The sequence below is a fragment of the Chrysemys picta genome, chromosome 4 (genome assembly GCF_011386835.1).
Source record: "Chrysemys picta bellii isolate R12L10 chromosome 4, ASM1138683v2, whole genome shotgun sequence".
NCBI lineage: Eukaryota > Metazoa > Chordata > Testudines > Emydidae > Chrysemys > Chrysemys picta.
Genome location: NC_088794.1, coordinates 42852014 through 42873825, shown reverse-complemented (window position 1 = coordinate 42873825; position 21812 = coordinate 42852014). Strand labels below are relative to the sequence as shown.

Genomic DNA, 21812 nt, shown 5'->3' with positions numbered 1-21812 from the left:
ATACAGAATTGTCACGTTCTTTATATCAGTTGGAAAGCAGAAAAAAACCCAGCTTTGAGCTTTTGAAGCGTTCCTGAGCTAATGAAACTTCTGCTTCTGAAGCCTTTTTCAAATCAAAATATTTTCTTCACAAGCAGGATTTATATCAACTTTGCTATCCTGCAGGCTCACAAGAACAGAGTAGGCAGACGGAGTAGAAGGGTGACATACCTGGGATCAAAAACAAATTGAAAGCACAGAGTATTCTTGCTGGCAAGTTAAAGTAGTATGGGCTGGATGAATGGACTATAAGGTGGATAGAAAGCTGGCTAGATCGTCGGGCTCAATGGGTAGTGATCAATGGCTCCATGTCTAGTTGGCAACCGGTTTCAAGCGGAGTGCCCCAAGGGTCGGTTCTGGGGCTGGTTTTGTTCAATATCTTCATCCATGATCTGGAGGATGGCGTGGACTGCACCCTCACCACGTTTGCAGATGACACTAAACTGGGAGGAGTGGTAGATGTGCTGGAGGGTAGGGATATGATACAGAGGGACCTAGACAAATTACAGGATTGGGCCAAAAAAAAAATCTGATGAGGTTCAACAAGGACAAATGTAGAGTCCTGCACTTAGCACAGAAGAACCCCATGCACTGCTACAGACTAGGGACCGAATGGCTAGGCAGCAGTTCTGCAGAAAAGGACCTAGGGGTTACAGTGAACGAGAAACTGGATATGAGTCAACAGTGTGCCCTTGTTGCCAAGAAGGCTAACGGCATTTTGGGCTGTATAAATAGGGGCATTGCCAGCAGATCGAGGGACGTGATCATTCCCCTCTATTCGACATTGGTGAGGCCTCACCTGGAGAGCGGTGTCCAGTTTCGGGCCCCACAGTACAAGGAGGATGTGGAAAAATTGGAAAGACTCCAGCGGAGGGCAACAAAAATGATTAGGGGGCTGGAGCACATGACTTACGAGGAGAGACTGAGGGAATTGGGATTGTTTAGTCTGCAGAAGAGAAGAATGAGGGGGGATTTGATAGCTGCTTTCAACTACCTGAAAGGGGATTCCAAAGAGGATGGATCTAGACTGTTCTCAGTGGTACCAGATGACAGAACAAGGAGTAATGGTCTCAAGTTGCAGTGGGGGAGGTTTAGGTTGGATATTAGGAAAGACTTTTTCACTAGGAGGATGGTGAAGCACTGGAATGGGTTACCTAGGGAGGGGGTGGAATCTCCATCCTTAGAGGTTTTTAAGGCCCAGCTTGACAAAGCCCTGGCTGGGATGATTTAGTTGGGGGTTGGTCCTGCTTTGAGCAGGGGGTTGGAGTAGATGATCTCCCGAAGTCCCTTCCAATCAGGATAGGCTCTAGTCACAGCAAACCAAGCACGTGCTTGGGGCGGCACAATTCCAGATCTAGCACAGGGGTGGACAACCTGAAAAGGAGCCAGAATTTACCAATGTACATTGCCAAAGAGCCACAGTAATATGTGTAATATGCCCCCCATCTGCTCCTCAGCCCCCAGCGCCTCCAGCCTGCCGGCAGCCCCCACCAATCAGTGCCTAGTCCTCCCTCCTATTGCAACCAGCTGTTTCACATTAGCAGGAGGCTATGGGGGGAAGGAGGGGAGGAGCGAGGGCATGCAAGACTCAGGGGAAGGGACAGGGGCCTTGGGAGAAGGGGTGGAGTGGGGGCAGGGCTTGGGGCAGAGCAGGGGGTTGAGCAGTGAGAAAGTTAACATCTATAGCTCCAACCCCGGAATCAGTGCCTAGGTAAGGAGCCGCATGTGGATCCGGAGCCACAGGTTGGCCACCCCTGGTCTAGCGGGTTGTTTCCATTAGGAGGAGAAATTGAGGTCACATATTTCTTTGATGCAGCCTTGTTTATTTATTAAGAATGTACAAAGTCCTGTTTACCTGAACGCAGGATGAATCAAACAGGAGACAGTTTCTCCTCTCACAATCAGCACTCTTCCCAAAAAGCCTTCTCTCTCGGCTTTTTCCCCAGGGTCACACTCCCAGTATGTGTTCTGCTGTCTCCTTGACTCTCTACTTTTTCTCAGGTATTTCAGTCTCACACCCACAGAGACAAAGTTCCAAAATCCAGCCACTCCCCTGCCCCTGCATTTTATTAGCCCCTTAGGAAACTCCTTGGACTCGATTCAACTACTACTCTAGCCTTGCACGTGGGTTTGTTTTGGGCAAAGGCCCCTATTGTTTCAGCTATTTATTCCATAAAGGAGCTCAGCTGCTTTTTACATTTATTCTGAAAGGGAGCTGACTGTTACGAACACCAGAGTTACGAACTGACCAGTTCATTTGGAACCGGAAATACACAATCAGGCAGCAGCAGAGATGGGGGGAGCAAATACAGTACTATGTTAAATGTAAATTACTAAAAAAAATAAAGGAAAAGATTAAAAAAAGATTTGACAAGGTAAGGAAACTGTTTCGGTGCTTGTTTCATTTAAATTAAGATGATAAAAATTGGGATTTTTCTTCTGCATAGTAAAGTTTCAAAGCTGTATTAAGTCAATGTTCAGTTGTAAAAACTTTTGAAAGAACCACCATAACATTTTTTTTTTCCGAGTTACAAACAACCTCCATTCCGGAGGTGAGGTTCTACTGTATTTAGAAAAACTGATTTAAAAGTTTCATATAAAAATATACAAAAGTATAAAATAGATTGTGTCATTTTGATAGATACATATCAAGCTTTTGTCTGTGAGAATGATACTAGTACTAGGGTACATCTCTCTATGGGAGTGGTAAGTCTATGCAAAATTGTTACAAATAGTTGTCCATTAAAACCAAAACTTCACAGTTTTGAACTATACAGACTATTTGTTTCAGAGTAGCAGCCGTGTTAGTTTGTATCCGCAAAAAGAACAGGAGTACTTGTGGCACCTTAGAGACTAACAAATTTATTTGAGCATAAGCTTTCGTGGGCTACAGCCCACTTCTTCGGATGCATAGAATGGAACATATATTGAGGAGATATATATACACACATACAGAGAGCATGAAAAGGTGGGAGTTGTCTTACCAACTCTGAGAGGCCAATTGAGACAATAAGACAACTCCCACCTTTTCATACTCTCTGTATGTGTGTATATATATCTCCTCAATATATGTTCCATTCTATGCATCCGAAGAAGTGGGCTGTAGCCCACGAAAACTTATGCTCAAATAAATTTGTTAGTCTCTAAGGTGCCACAAGTACTCCTAGACTATTTGTTTTCATCTTCCAGACAGTACCAGAACCTACAATGAAGAAATACCCAAGATGTACCAAAATTACTTTAATATATGAGTCACAATTACTGGGATAACTGCACCTCTGACCCCTCCTGGTCTTTAAGAGTATGTCTACACATCTACAAGGCACCCGTGGCTAGTCAGTGCCAGCCGAAAGTGGGAGAAAGTGTCTACACAGCAGCTAGGCACACGTGGCTGTCCCGTGCCAGCTGACTTGGGTTTGTGGGACTCAGAATGCAGGGCTGTTTCAGGATTTGTGTCATCACCTCTCAATGTGGAATCATACGGTTCTCCCACTTTCAGATAAGATCTTGGGCTGTGTAGTGTCGAGGACTTTTAGGGCTGAACTTAGCAGATCACCACCCAGGTGCTAACCATGATTATCTGAGCAGGCCTGACTTCAGTTCAAGTATCCACAATTCTCTTCCCTCTAGGAGCCATGACAGTGGTGTCCACCAGAAAGTCTTCTTAAAGCAAAGTATTTTATTTAGAACCGCAGAAACAGATCTCAAAATAGTCTGTACAATTGCCTGTCTTTTCCTAGCATTTACCATTCCCTGGAAGCTGAGGAAAGCCTCCATTTGCATTCAGACCCTCTTCCAGGACCTGTCTCTCTTTCATCTCAGTTTGTGCCACTAGGAACTGCACCTTCATACTCCCTCTTTCTCTCTATAGAGTCCTTTTAACCACCTAGTGTCCCTTTCAACTCTAAACTCCCAGCACTGACAAAATAAGACTTTAATTTAACAGCTTTTCATATTGTCTTTCAAGTTTGTGCCAGGATGCTCTTATCTGGGAGCCTTTGTCTTGACTTTTTCCTTGTTTTTCCAACAGCTCCCTATTGTGTTAAGCTAATGCATTCATACAGGAAAGTAATAACCCAATATAGCTATACAGTAACTTACTGCATGTGACTTAGCAAAGTATTCATATAATTATTTATCCATATTTTTAGATTACACAAAAGCTCCATGTCAGCTAAAATCTGTTTATACAACATTGTTGCAAATATGTGCACTTCCATAAAAATTCAATGTTAATTTTATTTTGTTACAATTAAAACCACCTATAATAGGACCATATAAAAACATGAAGGGAGCCAAAAAAGGGAAGCAAAATTTCTTTTCAATCACCCTTCTGTTCCTTCAAGCAGTGATGTTTCAAAGGTTTTTTTGTATTGTGTCAAACATTGGTGAATCTAAAATCATCAAATAATATATTCATTTTAATCCCTACTTGATAGAAAGCTTTTTGTGATTTTTAAACAATGCATCATAATGTCCATGGGGCCAATCTAAAATATGAAGCTGATAAACATTACTAAAAGGTATGTCATTTACCCAAATGCCCCCCTTATGGTTATCCAGATGTATCTCAACAGTGCACATAGAGAGAGTCTGATTTACATCCTAATACTGAAGTGGATATGCAGTTATTTCATCAATTAGAAACACAAGACAACCACACAATCACTTTTTGGTCTAGATTACACCAAATTCTGGCTAGTTAAATTATGATCCTTGGAATCCAGACAGGTCGTCTTTAATACTACATTTAATATTCAAACTAAAAAGTTATCCTTATGGTTACATAAATTGCCAATGACCTTAATCAAAACTAGTACAGTGAATATCTTAGAGGGGGAAATTATCCTTGTAGGTTAAAGTTTAACAATCTAGTTGTATAAAAGTGGAGAAATTCTACAGAGCCTCAGGTCATCCAGAGAGAAAAATTCAGGTTTCCTCAGACCTTTCCGAACACGTCACACAAACACTGCAACAGAATTAACTTGAAGTATTTTCTCTAACATTTTCTTATACAAACTAAAACATGATCAAATATAAAAATTACCATAGCTCATTTATACAAATAGAGAAAATAACCTATTTTAAAAAATTAGAACATGAATCTCATGAAAGTACTACAATATACTGAGCAACAAATCTAAACAATATAACCTTTCCTTGTTTCATTCTACAAGATGTGAGAGAGTAGTTCAAGTGGAGTACACTATTTCATTTATTGGAGATGATTATGAAGAATTCATTCTTTTACTCAACTCAGGAATCCATATTTAGTGACATATTAACAGATGGATTTTTTCACCAAATAAGCTCATTTGGAGCTGATCGAAACAACCACCTTTTCTCAAAAAAATTACCATGATTACATAGCTTCAGAACAATCTCTTCATGATAGGATCAATAATTCATCAATAGTTTACATTATGTTCATGTTTGTTTATGCCTTTTAATTTCTAGGGGTATGGACAGACCCGATAAAAGATAAATCTAAGTTATTAAATAATCTCTTCTGTAGTCCTTGTGTGTTCTCAAGTGCTATCTCTTGATACAATACATATACAGCACACACACCAAGTGAAATTCACCTGAGTGCAGAGAGCTGGTACAAGGTTCAAGGTTAAGGTTCCAAAGAAGATCATGGCATAGCCAGAGCAGTCACATAAGGGGTGTCCACATTCCCTGTGTGTCACTGAAAGGATACTAATCTGGTGTCAAACTGGCTGGTTCAAAGACAGTTTGAGGAAGACCAATGTAGATGCCTATTGGCAAGATGATTACACCCATCTAGGTGTGTGAAGGAGCATACGACCCCTTTAAGGGATAAACTGGAGCCTACAGCTGATACAGCCTGGGATATAATCAAGGAGGCCTTGCCCCACCTTAGGGCTGGACTATATAAATAGAAGAGGAAGCTAGCGAGAGAGGAGAGCAGAAGCCATGCAGACTGCAGTGTGTGGTAGTTTCTCTTAGGCTCCAGGAGACCCGCCTAAATTAGACTCACAGAGCTGATGTTATGTACCTGAAGCCTGGGAGCTCTGAACTAGACTCCAGAGGGAGAATCTTATGAACTGTTTGTGTAATTGCTCCTGTCCTGAAGCCTTATTAAAAACGGGACATACTATTTTTGTTAATTTGTATTGGCTTCTCCTTACCTGGGCTCTTAAAACTTAGCTACTGCTGCCCATTCAAGGGAAATAAAGGTGGGGCATACCTCCAAAGCCACCCTGGGCCACAAGGGGACATGCAGGGACTGCCCACACTTTTATACAATGGCTCAAAAATCCCCCAGGAGTCTGCAAAGAAGCACCTTCTAGCCTTTCAACTTGCCTGTGGGCATAGGTAGAAAATCCCATCCCTACAACTCCCTTTCCCGGGGGAGGGATAGCTCAGTGGCTTGAGAATTGGCCTGCTAAACCCAGGGTTGTGAGTTCAATCCTTGAGGGGGCCATTTAGGGCAAAAATCTGTCTGGGGATTGGTCCTGCTTTGAGCAGGGGGTTGGACTAGATGACCTCCTGAGGTCCCTTCCAACCCTGATAGTTTATGATTTCTGGCTTTGTGTGAGGGGGGTGAGAATTTCTTCCTCCACATAAACAAACATGCACATATACATACTTCTAGTGGGAGTGTTCAAAGGACAATTCTGAATTGAGCCTGATGTGAAGCCACACTGTCACAGGAGGACAACTAGAAGGCAAATTCCACCCAGAATACATGGAAAGCACAACTATTTTTGTCACCTCTTAGAAGGGAGAAATGGCCACTTCCTTCTCAGAAGGCCAGTAACTGGACCCTATGAAGATGAAGAGTTTGTCTAGATGGTGACTTAGTGTGCAGCAAGCCAGAGTGTGAATCTACAGCGCACTGACCTGTCGTGCATTAACTGGCCAGGGGACCCTGCTACCGTGCACTAGAAGTTCGGTAGTCTATTTTAACTTCTGAAATGGGAGAAGAGCAAAGAGCACTCTGCAATTTCTAGTGCATAGTAACAGGGTCCACACCATCAATTAGTGCACAGCAAGCTAGTGCGCTGAAGATTCACACCCTGGCTTGCTGTGCACTAACTCTCTACGTAGACAACCTCCAAGTGAGAGCTGACTGGGGAGGTGAAATCAAGCATCCCCATCTCTGGGTTAGAGAAACTCCGAACTATAAGGGACTCTGTGCCCCACTATTCTGTTGAAGTATCAGCTGCATTCCTCCTATGCCACTTGAGCAGCATTGCTGGGATATTATCTGCATATTATTTATCCTGTAGGCAGTTTCACAACAGTCCTGCATAACAGCACTCCATACTAGCCAACATGGGGCCAGTGTGGATAAAACTTCCAGGGCTGCACAGGTATCCTCCTGCAGTTGTTCTATTTACAACCCCTTACGCAGCCCAGTGTAGGACTAAGCAGCACAGAGCATCAAAGAAATGTGCCCTTAAATTAGAGCTTGGCATATCAATGCTTTTAAACAAGATGACTAAATTAGGATTACCTTATACTGAACATTACATATAGTTTCAAACCATCTCTAAGCAACACCAAAAAAAACTATACAGATTTCCTCAAGAATTCATGCCTTTGAACTTTCAGCAGCTGGAACTAGACATAATTTCTACTAATGTCCCATCTTCAGGGTAGAATATGCCACTGAGTCTTTACTACATTTAATTTGAATAAATACACTTCAGTTAGTTGTATAGATTCTATTAAGTGAACAGCAGATAACCTGTAAAGCATGCAACTAATTTCTCCTTCAAGCATCCTTGCTATTTTCCCAAGCTGTTACAAGCAGTACAATGATTAATGCAGTCACTCACTTGGTCTGTCATTCCCTCTGCTTGAATTTTGCATCTCTGATGGAAGCCTAGGCTCTTAGTAATCACTACACACACAAAATTGCTGTTGGGCTGTGACTTTGATATCCACTTTCCTCTGGGATCCAATCCAGTTACAAGATACTGTACCAAGATTTCTGGATGGGTTTCATATTAAAGTGGCTGGGTACTAACTGGCCAAACGCTGTATATCCTTTCTTAACATCTCAAGTATTGTGAAGCCTCACTGAGGCTTCTCTTCTATGTGGATGCTAATTTAATTTCAGCTACAATCCCATTTTAACTTCAATTAGCCAGCTATAGGCACATATCAAGGTCATTATCACTGTGAAAACCCGCTGGTCACATTTATCTGATTCTTATAAAAAATAATTTTGCTGACAACTTACATTTAATCGTATAATGTAAAGTAGTAAATAGATCAGTTAAACTGATGTTAAAAAATGATCCACACTTGTAACAAGCGCAGTTAATATTATAAAGCCCAAATGTGTTGATTTTTTTAGCAGAATTCACCACTGATTAAATGAGTTGATTTTTAAGCAGAATTTCTCTGCCATCATTTTTAACTTAATTACCATTTCATTAAATGATAAATTTCAATTATTCTCAATTCACTTTGCTTGCAGGATCAGGACCTGTTCTATATATGCAAACCCCTGAACCCATGCAGAGTGCCACTGACTTCAATGTGGCACCACACAGACACAGGATTCCACCCATATGGAAGAGCATAAAGGATGAGGGGCTTAATGTGTAATTTGTTTGGGTATTGCAAACTGCAATCGGAGATAAGATAGCATACCTGAGCTATCTTTAATCAAGCTAGCACTGCTAAAAATAATAGCGATGGCATAGCAGCCTGGATCCCAGCATTGGTTAGCAACATGAGTATGAACTCCGTTCTCGGAGAACTTGTACAACCCATGCCAGCATCCATGCCACCACATTGTCACTGCTATTTTTAGAAGCGCACACTAGATGAAAGCTAGCAAAGGTATGCGTACCCAAGCTATAATCACACCTCCAACTGCTGTATTGACGTATCTTTGATGAAGCAAGCTTTTCTTTATACTTTCCTGCAAAGCACATAGCTGAGAGCAGGTGCTATATAAACACAGAAGAAAGATAATCTTGTGCCTCAGGTACTGGACTGGGACTCAGGAGATCTGGGTTCAGTTTTCAGCCCTACTACAGACTTCCTATGTGACCTTGCCAAATCACTTAATTTCTTTGAGCCTCAGTTTTCCATTTGTACAAGTCCCACAATGTGTGTTATGTATTTAGATTGTAAGCTCTTCAAGGTAGAGACTGTCTCTTACTTTATGTTTGTAACAGTGCCTAGCAAAATTTGGGGTCTCTGTGCTAGTGCAATACAATTAAATAACAAATATTCTTCAATTTCAAGGCCAGAAGGAAAAATTCTGATCATCCAGTTAGACTCCCTAAAGGGTATTATCTTTAAAAATAAGGAAGTAGTTAGAATTGAGAGCAGTTTAGAAAAAAGTGTGTATCTGCCTAAGTGAGACATGTTGCTGTCTGACAAACTTATTCAGGAGATCACGTTTCTAGATACCCCTCCCAACCCAAGGTGCTTGTACAAGATGACATGACCCTATATAAGCATAATATGAATTTATCAGTGTAAGCACCCTGCTGTGAACAGAATGAAAGCAGTCTATGAAGTTCAAATTTATCCCTTCATGGGATTTGGATTTATTAACTTAAACAGTAACAATCTTCAGCTAAAACTTCCCCTCCAAGCTTGGCTATTGCTAGGCTTTCTCCTAGCAGACTTTTTGACCGAAATCCTAGGTAAACTTACTTTATAGCTGGTTGGTGCTAACTGAATCCAGTTGCTTGCTTGACTCAGCAATAATTATACTGCACCTGCATCTAGGGTTCAACCACCTGACAACAGGATGACTCAGGGGAACCTTGTTTCTCTCGGCTGTTGTCCCAGACACTGTCATTCTATTACAATTTCTTCAATACCATTTTATTCTAAAATCTAAATTAAATCATGAGACGAGCAGTGTTAAAAGAGATGGCAAGTGCAATTCAGAAAGATAACAGGTGCCAATAGTCATTTGTCACAAAGTGTGATGCATGAAGACACAACTGTACATTCTAATGCAGAATATTTCATATGAGAGAACTCAGAAATACGACATTTTCCTTAACAAGACAATCTGGCAGAAAACAAGACAATATATTCTCATTATGTTGGGTAATACAGACACTATGTTTTACCTAGCATTTCAGAAATTACATATCATTATTTACTACTTTAAGTTGTACTTTAAATAGTGTTCATATACAAACATCACTCAAACGCAATAATGATGTTCACTTTTTTCATTATTTTGATATGAACAGCTTGCATGGGAAGGGAGAGTCTATTCCTAACAAAAGAAACAGAGGTAGATCCTGCTACTTTGGCATCCTTAAGTGACCTGATCCTGCATGCCTTACTCTGGCCTCATCCTACAGTCCTTACCATTGACTTGAATGGGAGTTTTGCCTGTGTAAGCCCTGTAAGAGTTGAGCCAATAAGTTCTTGGTATGGAAATTATATTACTGGCAAATGAGAGAATGACATTCAAGTGGGCTTAATTTGGAAATAATTAGCCAACTATTATCAATAGAAGTCTGAATGACTGAATGTATTTTTATAAAATAATCTAGAAATGAAGGGAACAATGTCAACCGATAAAGGCTCCAAGTTAGGCTGATCTGACATACAGATCAGAACTTAATGATCCAGGGAAGTTACTGAGACTTTGTTCAAGAAGGGTGGGGCATTAGAAATAGCATTTCCCCCCTTAATTGTTCTTGTTAATTTTAATTAATTTAAAAATAAATTAAAAAGCTTTGGTTGTGCTAACATCTTCGTCTTCTGCAACCACAATTTTCAGCTAGAGCTGCCAGGGTCTGCTTTTGAAATTAACCTTGGTTAGGCTAAATCCACTCCAGAGAAAAATGGTTATTTAGGAAGGGGGAGGGGGAAGTATTTGTTCTATTAATTGCAGCCCCAAATGTAGCTGTATATTTAATTAAAACTAGGCTACATCGCTTTCCAAGGCTTCACTCACCAGAAATTGGATTTAAGCTGAAGATGCAAATGCTAGCAAAAAACTGAAAGTTAGGATGATCATATGGCTTCCAGTGGAAGATACATTTTATTCTAGATTAAAGTAAATGTTCTTTTAAAAAGTATTCTGGCCATTTCTAGTGGAAATGTAGATCTTGCTGTCTGAATTCAAGAAAACAAAAATAATTTCTAAGACCATTTTACACTAAAAATCAACAGAAACATAAAAATGAAGGGTCACATTCTGCTTCCCTCTTTCACACAAGTCATCCTGTGGAAGCCAATGGGACTATGCAAATGAGAAAGCCAAGCAGAATGTGCCCTTAGGGGTTAGATGCAAAGTGAAAATGTGGTTTTAATACGAGATTAAAGGGATTACAGAAGGTCAGGAATAATAAATAAGCTTTTCATTGTGTTAAATAAATTGGCATGTTAAATCAAATTAACTGCATTATGTAAAGTACTAATTTTGGCACAATGCCCCTTTCTTTAACTTGGTATAATGAAAAGGAAAAGCAAAAAGCAATTTGATGTTATATAAAGCAAGAACGAGGGACATATATATGAATGGACATCATCGTTGAGATGTGGTGAAGGAAATACTAAGAAGGGTAAAATGAAGACCTCAGCATCAATTTTTTCCTGTTCCTCATAATCATGTCTGCTTTATTATCCACAGAATGGAGAACATTTGTTGTTACTAGCTTCTGGAATGGTGCATTTGACATTTAAACAACATGATGTGACAAGGTTATTATGGTGTGCGTACTAATTCATATTGAGCATGTTTGTAAGACACATGCCATAAGAAACACTTTGCCAATATGTACACCGTAATTCATGCATGAAAGCATTTGGAATTTTATTACAGTTTTTAAATTTTATAATCAAATACTATTAAAAAAATCTTCCACATTGTGCTTATTAAAAGGATGAGCTTCATATTCTGAGCTATGATGATTTTTATCGTCACAGCTATGCATTCTTTTTAGACAATCAGATCACTTTATTCCCTATTTTTATCATTGCTTTCATCGGAATATACGGATAGTTTTTTGTAAATATATACTTCAAGACTATGCTTTCAGTTCACACACATTGTGATAAACATTATTGTAAAAAATAAATAAAATTATATTTTTAAAAATTAAAAAAGAACAGTCACGTAAGGGCAAAGAATTTAGGAATTCTATTAATAAGATTTTTCATTTCACTAGTCTCAGATACAAAGGCCCTGGATTCAGAAAAACATTTACACACATGCTTAAGTCCATCCCTATTTGGTACAGCATATAAACACATGTTTAACTGTTAGTTTATTTTTAAGTGCTGTCCTGAATAATGATACATTCCTGACTCAGAGCCAAAAGATTAATTTTCTCATTTCTCATTAAAAACAACAGAAACAAGTCAGTACAGGATTATGAAATTTATGTCTGGCTTTTATGTGAAGGTTTGAAAATAGAAATAAGAGTCTGCTGTCAGCTGTTATTTGATGTAAGTCAAGAATCTAGCACAATAAAAATCCAGGTTCTTCAAACCAGGTCGGTGACCTAACAGTAGTGTTCTACCAGGAGACTCTCTCTTGCTCCCAGGCTACAGAGCACAACTGACTGCTGAAAAGGCAACATCCTCAGCTACAAGATAAGGGAGCATTTCTGTTGCTTACTAGTCTCTCTGGAAGATTATTAGAAGAAATGAAAATTAAAATAATACATCTGAATTTAACCGATCTACTTTACCCTACAGAAAAAAGTTTCATGCTCTAAAGGATACAGTCTCAACTTAAAAACAGAGAATTCCTGCTATTGTTAAAGGAAACTGTGTAGGGATGTATAGAAGAAAAAATATACCCCAAGGTATAACGTAAGGTACTTTTGGGAGCAAATGAATCTACATCAAAAAGCCAGGTGCCTTATATACAAAAATAGCATGTTCACAAAACCAGTTGTTCTAGAAATACCTTTTGACCTGCTGAAGAGAAAAATGTTAATTTAGATTTCCCTTTCATTAGTTCATTAATACCGACCAATAGATATAAGGCTATTATATACATCAGGATTTACCTTTAAGGGCCAGTTTCATATACTACTTCATTAGTGCAATTTAATGTGTCTGTCTAGATCCTTGTGGGTTTGACCTGCCTGGTTCTTTGATGACGCTTGAAACTACTGCATAACTGTCTGAAAATCTAAAGTGTCAATAAAAGTGATAAAGTCTTTTTACAAAACTATTGTACACAATGAGTTGTATCACAATCATGGGCAATAAGCCAAATATAGTGTCACATTGTTCTAGAGCCAGATTACTTCCATCTATATCTTCTATATGTTGGGAAAGTACATTCAGTTTTCTCTTTCATCTAGACATGTTTAGACTGAAAACAGTAAAACTAACAGTCTGAATTATTTTATACTATGCCAGACATATTTGGGTCAATATGTCTGGCATATTTTTACATAATTCTCTCACTGAAGCCACATGGGACCAGTCAAAGATACACTGCAGTACACTGGTCTGTAAAATGTTTGCATAGATCATCTGTATACATTCCTGTTAATGTCGATTGTATTGTAGAACTCCTGGAAGGGTCTGTGCATTTCAGTTAGAAAAAAGAGCAGGGGAAAATGATCACAGTTCATGGTCATTAAACCAAGACATGACGGGAAGGCATTTACAGGGTAAGTGAAACAAAATGTGCTAAAATATCTTCAATTTAGGTTTGATCCTGAGAAGCACTCACCTCTCTCAGAAGTAGTTGAACCTCAGCACCTTGCAGGATCAGGATACCAGAACCCTACAACGTTATTTGTCTTAGGCAGTATTTCAAAGAAGATCCAAAACTTTTGAAATACATTGGGAAGCATAATGAATGCTAAATTGTGAAATATTAAAACAAATCAATCATTTAGTGTGAAATGAAAGCAACCAATGCTATGTTTATTTAAAAAAAATCTTGTTTGACTCCAGATGCCTCAGAAAAAAAGAAGGGATTTGGGGGGTGAAGGAGATAATCATCATCATAAATTTATACACCCACTTCTCTTTCAAAACACAGTTCGGGGAAAGGCAAATACTCAAGTCCTGACTGGAGCATTACTGTAGAGAGGTTCATAGTTTGCTCATATTAACTGTTGCAAAGCCTGAAGAGAAACTGCCTCTTATGACCTAGATTCTGAACTGGCTATAAGGTTTTGCACCTTTTCACTTCTCTTTTACATTTAGTCATTATAATTAATCACAACAAAATATTGGAGAAAAATATACAGAAAGGCATATGTACTTTCAAGTACCATATTAGCATTATTAGAAAGTACACACATTTTCTTCCTTTAGCTCTCTTTTTTTAAACCTACAAACTGTTTGTAAGGCTTCTTCTAAAAAAAAAAAGGATGATAAGTCTCCTGAGTTTTACAGTAGATTTTTTAAAAATTAAACATATTATTTATTTTATAAATTTATATCTCATCCATAGATCTCAGTGCACTTTATAAAACAGGTCAGTCTCATTATCTATATTTTACAGAGGTGGAAAACTGAGTCACAGGGAGGAGCAAGTCACTTGCCCAACATCACACAGCAGACTAGTGGACCACAATGCCATCCTGTAATTCATACCTATAAAAAATATTAACATACACATAATGAAGACACTGTCTAGAACAGGGGTCGGCAGCCTTTCAGAAGTGATGTGCCGAGTCTTAATTTATTCACTCTCATTTAAGGTTTTGCGTGCCAGTAATACATTTTAACGTTTTTAGAAGGTCTCTTTCTATAAGTCTATAATATATAACTAAACTATTGTTGTATGTAAAGTAAATAAGGTTTTAAAAATGTTTAAGAAGCTTCATTTAAAATTAAATTAAAATGCAGAGCCCCCGGACTGGTGGCCAGCACCCGGGCAGTGTGAGTGCCACTGAAAATCAGCTCGTGTGCTGCCTTTGGCACGCGTGCCATAGGTTGCCTACCCCTAGTCTAGAAACTAAATGAATATGTGTAATAGGAACTAAAAGTTAAGGTTTCAAATTGCAATGGAGGACAGAACTCTGTGAAACAGGACCAGAGTTAAGGCTGTTGGTGGCTTTTCACAATTCAGTTTTCCCATCAAGAGGTAATTTCGTTTTAAGTAAAAATGACAAGAGTAGTGTTTAGCAGGCATGTGAGAGGCAGGGACAATGAGGAATGTTGAATACAGGAGGACATAAGGGGGATGTGACAATGGCAGCAGAGGAAGTTGATTGGCATGGGTGAGGATTTATGGTATTGGGTGAGAATAAAGGGTTTGCAAGGAGCCTAGGCTCTATTGCAGCAAAACCAATTTCACAACCCAGGAACCAGACAATACTTAGGGCCTACCACCTGAAAGACTGGACTGGTTGGTGTGTTAGAAGCTGGGGACCTGCTAAGCTTCTGCAGTAGGTGAATGCTACTGCAACAAATCCTTTCTAATTCACAAGTGCAAGATTCTCCCATGCATGAGCATTAGCAGGTCCATTGGCTAGAATAGGCATGTAAGCACTTAGATTTCCCCATTCTTTCTACTCCTGTACAGAAGAGCTGCTCTTCAGCTTCCTCACCTGGCTTTCTCTGCTCCCTGCAGCTTCCACTAAAGCTTCCCTGCTAAAGGAGTTGCAGATAACCCCAGCACCTGAAGGCAATTTTTCTCCAACACCCATATACTCACAGACATTGAGATCTCCATCTCCTCCAATACCAAAAAAACTAACGTTATGATGAATATAAATACATTAGTATTATCAGAGGTTTTAGCATAACTTCTGTAACAGAGTTACAGTTATAATTATAAATCTGATATAAAAGTATTGTCTGAGCTAAAATGATCCAAAAAGGAGCAGTTTAGAAAGGGAGACATTTAAAAACACTTTAAACAGAGTAAATTTTTTTCAAAACTGTCCTCAAAATTAATGATAGAAGTGGTTCAAATTTGCCGCTAAAACTTATTTGAGCCTCACTGAAAATAAATAAAATGAACTAAATACATGGAAATTCCAACTCCACTTAGACTATGGAGCTTACAACCGCCACAACAAAATTAAAAATAAAAGTGTTGTTTAACTTAAAACCTCAGAATCAATATATATGGTTTTATTCTGTTATCAAGCATCTGAGCCTCCTCTCAGCCTTACATTCTCTTAAGCCCAAGGCTCCCCTGTACCACTGAAAAACATTTCAAATGCCTAAAAGCAGATGGGACAGATATTCTGCTGCCCCCTAGCAAATGGCTTAATGTTCAAATTGCACTGGTCCTATAAGCTTCCTTAATATTTTCCCCCTTTTTCTCCAAATCTTTGATAGTGAAAAACTATCAAGCACTTGCTATGCAACTGCAGCATTTGAATTCTCTTTTGGAGTTCTAGAACAGCTGCATTAGCATGTTCTCCCCTCCTCGTACTTCACTCAACCAGTTTCCTAGTAACTTTGTTTTTATGGGTGATGGAATCTTTGATAACTGGCCCTTCTGTTTGCTCTTGTCCATTCTCTAGTTTATGACCAGTCAAACAAACAAACAGAAGGTAAATCACGTTAAATCACCTCAACAGCTCTTATTTCTGGTGTTCTAGGAATATACTTCAGTAGCACCTAATTCTTCTAACATGTGTTTATATGAGTGGAGTCAACTCTAAATTATTTGAAAGCATTTAAGAAACTCCAAAAATCTTAATTATGTAGAGACAAAATTTTAGTAATAAAATCCCAGACTTGTTACTGTCTTCAAGAAAGTCAGTCCTTTTTGGCCAAATTAGAAATTGTGGAAAAATGCCATCACACATACTCAATACAACTTATTCCACATTTTTTGGAATGTTCCAGTTACACTGTGTATGTAGCCAGGCCCCACCTTTCTGCATTGCTATATGATCGAAAGAGACCATCCCCTGCCTGCTTTTGCCTTTCCCCATCAAAATACCCTTTGGCCTATGGAAATTCCATTGCGCTAGAAGCCAGGGCACCATGAGTTCCAGTTTTACCGCTTCCAAAGATTGGTTTTAATAATTTTTTGTACTCCACAATACTTATTGGTCAAGGACTTATATCCCTATTTTAAGGGGCAGACAAGTATTTTGGAGAAGACAATGTAAGGAAATTTATGTCTGGCTTTTATGTTCACAAAACCAGTTGTTCTATAACTACCTCTTGAAGGTCACTTCTGGCCGACTTGGAAACAGAACACAGGTTTGTGATGGAACCAAAAATCACCCACTACACCCAATGCCTTTCAGAACAAGTATGCCAAAAGTATGTGATTGCTTTCATGCCAGGAATAGGACTGTGATGGGTTCGGTCATAGAGACCCCATTCGGACTGTCACCTGACCTGATGGGGAAGTACCTCTGAGCCCGTTTTCCCTGCCAGCTTGGGACTCCAGAACCCTGCCTTGTTGAGCCAGACACACTAGCCTGCTGCAACACAGACCCAGGTCTGTCCACGTCCCTGAAGCTGCAGACTTTAACCAAAAACTGCTCAGCAGGTCACCTATCTCCAGCACCCAGACACACAGCTCCCAATGAGATCCAAACCCCAAATAAATCAGTTTTACTCTGTATAAAGCTTATACAGGGTAAACTCATAAATTGTCCGCCCTCTAGAACACTGATAGAGAGATATGCACAGCTGTTTGCTCCCCAGGTATTAATCACTTACTCTGGGTTAATTAATAAACAAAAGTAATTTTATTAAGTATAAAAAGTAGTTTCAAGTAATAACAGACAGAACAAAGTAAGTCACCAATCAAAATAAAGCAAAAACACGCAAGGCTAAGCCTAATACATTAAGAAACTGTTTACAGGTAAAATCTCACCCTCAGAGATGTTCCAATAAGCTTCTTTCACAGACTAGACTCCTTCCTAGTCTGGGGCCAATTCTTTCCCCTGGTACAGTCCTTGTTAGTTAGACATCTTAGGTGGAAAGCGGAGGTGTTCTCATGACTGGCAGCCCCCTTTCTTCTGTTTCACCCCCTTTTATAGCTTTGGTACAAGGCGTGAATATTTTATGTCTCTGGGTCCCCACTCCTTCTTCTAATGGAAAAGTACCAGATTTAAGATGGATTCCAGTATCATGTGACATGGTCACATGTCCTGTGAGACCTCATTCTTCATTACCCACGGGCTGACCCACATGTACACAGGAAGACTTGCAGGTAAATAAACCCATTCACAACCAATTGTTCTAGTCAATGGGAGCCATCAAGATTCTAAGCCACCATTAATGGCCCATACTTTGCATAGTTATACTAGAACCTCAGAGTTATACTTCATATTTCTAGCTTCAGATACAAGGATGATACATGCATACAAATAGGATGAACACACTCAGTAGATTATAAGCTTTGTAATGATACCTTACAAGAGACCTTTTGCATAAAGCATATTCCAGTTACATTATATTCACATTCATAAGCATATTTTCATAAAACACATGGGGTGCAATGTCACAAGGACTACTCTTTCATAACAAACTGAGACCCACACATAAGTAAGCACTACATAAATATTAATAGCACCCAAGAGTTATAAATCTTAGTCCCATACTCTAACCAAGACCACTCTCCTATCTCTCCCCAAAACCCAGCAGTAGATCCCAGAAACCCTGATTCCCAGCATTTTCTCTGCTGTCTAATAAATGGTTAAATTCTTATCTTGTGGGTGTTTCAGAGAGGATAAAATCCTACTAATGCTGTCAGCTAAGTGAGTTTCTTCTTTAGGTGAACTGATGGATACCTGTAATATGAATTTGAAGGTCCTGGATTCAAACCCTGATAATAATGCATATGGGCCTCACTAGAGTTGCACACCACCGAATACCACCACCCATCTTTTTTAAAAAAATAAGCCTAGGAAACTCCATAAAATGTAAGTTAAAAACACTGGTAAAGTTGTAAAGGCAAGAGTATAAAACTTCATTGCTAAATTCATGCACCCATGGTATTCAGAAGTGTATCAACAGTGAAGTTCAAAATCTTTAGGCTCTAGAAATTAAATGTAACTCTAAGACAGCTTTTTGCAATAAAATCTTCCAACTGAATTCATCAAACATTTGTATCCACAAGAAAAGCTTCCCATAAATGATACAGTAAAATCTCGAATTTCAAAAAACATGTTCTGGTATTCATGGTGCTATAAATGCAATGCAAAAGTCAAGTACAAAAGGCATAACATTGCATTTCATAAAACAAGGAATTGTACTTAACTGTAAAAGGAAAGGCTGTTAAAAGAAAATCAAATCCATTTAAGATACTATATTTGAAGGGAGCTGACAATTTTTAATGGTTTTATCAACTAGCAGTTCCTAATTATCCATTTGGTCTTCATGAGACCATGTGCTGTATTTTTGAAGATGAAGCAATTAGCAATGATATTTCAGACACACTTATTCAAAAAAATTGCTGCACCAAAACCACCATCAAGATAGTTTTCCTTTATACAAAAAGATTTTTAAAAGCCCATTAAGGAAATCTGCAATTTTGTCCTGCAAATCTTTCTGAAACATTTTAAATGTTTATAATCAAGCTCTCACTAGCAATTACTCACTTTCAAGCTATCACTCAAGTGTCACCATGACAACAACAACAAAAAGCTTTCCTTGAGTAAAAAAGACAATGGGGATTTTAATTACTGCCATTCATTCTGCTGACAATTTGAATAAAAACATTTACCAAAATGTTACCCAGAATGAAAAGGCAGCAAATACTAATTTAAGATTTCAAGAATAACCTTGCCCTGTACACATTACCACTCTTTCCTCCCCTAGTGTTATGTTCTTTGCAGCTCTTCATAAATTAACATTCAACAGTGCCTGTTTACCAAACATTTTTGTGAAACTGAATTTTAAGATGGCCGTTAAAATTCTTCTGACATCAATACAAAGTAAGTTTCAGAAGTCTGCTTCTCATGTTGAAACCTAAAATGTTAGTCAGGGACTCACTTATCTAAATAAATATAATCACAGAACATTTAATTACAAAAGAAACAGACAAAGCTGAGGACTATTTTATTACTGTTCCCTTTGCCCCTAACAACGAGTCAGATATGAGAGAGTGCAGGGGGAGAAAGAGACAAATAAAGAAACCCTGCTTTTAAATATTTTAAACATATTGTATATATATTTTTAAAAGTTGAATTAATTCATCCATTGTCCAAATCGTAAATGCTGGTTTCTGCAAAATCTTAAGGATAATCCTTATTCATGTGAGCACTCCAATGACTTTAACCGAACTACTGTTGAGTGAAAGTATGCAGATTCTGGCCCTCAGATTGCAAAATGTTTTCAGTTCCCTCATAAAAGCATACAAAGGGATGACAGGAAGACGTCTCGGTGTAGTTTTCCCTTACGGAGAATACTATACATGAATGACAGTAGCTATTTAATCTAACCACATCAGAATGATTTGCTTTAACTGGCTGGCAAATGGATGCAGTTTGATCATTTCACATTTTGCCACTATTTTCAGCTGATGCCTTCATACATTATAGCTTTTCAGGCAGTAATACATTAAGTTATGTCATAAATTGGGGGGAGGATCCATTATAATGTTTTTATTTTAAACAAGTAATCTGTCCCCCAAGGTTCCACTAAGAAATGCGTAAGAACAGAAGATGCCAGAATCTGCAAACAAGCATCAGAGATCTGACCTGCAGGATTATTTGTATCATGTTTACAGAATGACCAGTTCTGCTTAGATTTTGACAAAGTACAAATAAATAAGGAGGCATGCCCTATGAAAATACTAGAACACTGTAGAAGTGTTAAAGCATCTTAAATTTAACACGGCTATTTTATTTTAAATTTTTTTTTTTTATAACTAGAGTCTTCAACTTAAATCCTTTAAAATATATTATGGACCTGATGCTTGATTATACCACAGGATACTGTCAACATCACCAGATGAACTATATAATTATATGGATATATATGAAAAGATGCTGTTAGAATAATTAAAACAACAGTATTCTCTAGTTACGGACATATATTGAGAGTAGAATTGCATTTTAACACATTTCCAGATATTCTCACAAGACAAGACACACAAAAACTACCACTTAGGCTTTGTGTACACTGGAACTTCATTGGCAAAACTTTTGTTGTTAAAGGGTGTTAAACACACACACACACCCCTCTCAAACGACAAAAGTTTTACGGACGAAAAGCGCCGGTGTGAACAGCGCTTTGTTGGCAGGAGCACTCTTCTGATGACAAATCTGCTGCTGCTCATTGGGGGTGGAATTTTTTTTGTCAACAGGAGAGCCCTCTTCTGCCGACAAACAGCAGCTACACTGCGCGCCTTTTAGCGGTGCAGCTGTAGCGGCACAGCCGGGTTGCTAAAAGCTGCGTAGCATAGACATAGCCTTAGTTATAAACTAGAGATGTAATCTTTTTGTGTGTATATGATGGTGTATAGCACTTCGGTCATCCTGCTGTCCTTTAATCCATAAAACGTGAACCGAAATAAAAGCAATGCCAGGGCAGATTAAAACGGAATCCACGGGAAACACTACAGAGTTGAAGGAGGCAAGGTGTATGCATGAAAAAGAAGTAGGCTTGGGAGACTCCAGGAGTGCTGCAGGAATAGCTGTTAGACCAAGAGAGACTAATGATATTTGTGTGTGCAATTTCTGACACCTTCAGGCATCTGATTTTCAGATGTGTTAAGCACCTGCCCTCTGAAAAACAGGTCCTTTTATGGTGTCAGAAGTTAGGCACCCAGAATCATTAGTCACTTTTGAAAATGTAGGCCTTTATCAATTATCCAGGAGGGATGTATCATAAAACAACACAACTGTGTACGTCTCCCATGGGAAGTGCTCAAATTATATTTTTGACTCATTAAAAAAAAA

General features: G+C 38.7%; 1 protein-coding gene across 29 annotated transcripts in view; it reads right to left on the bottom strand.

Annotated features, from left to right (window-relative positions):
* PLEKHA7 (pleckstrin homology domain containing A7) overlaps positions 1-21812 on the bottom strand; it is a 299188-nt gene that overhangs the window by 135867 nt on the left and 141509 nt on the right. The window contains exon 1 of one of the 29 annotated variants that reach the window (XM_065592118.1): positions 17780-17798. The exons of 27 other annotated variants lie outside the window; for them this stretch is intronic. The gene's annotated coding sequence lies outside the window, so the exon portion shown is untranslated. Of the gene's footprint in view, positions 1-9690; positions 9872-17779; positions 17799-21812 lie in introns of those variants that run through there. One more of the 29 variants, XM_065592119.1, reaches the window with a different exon arrangement.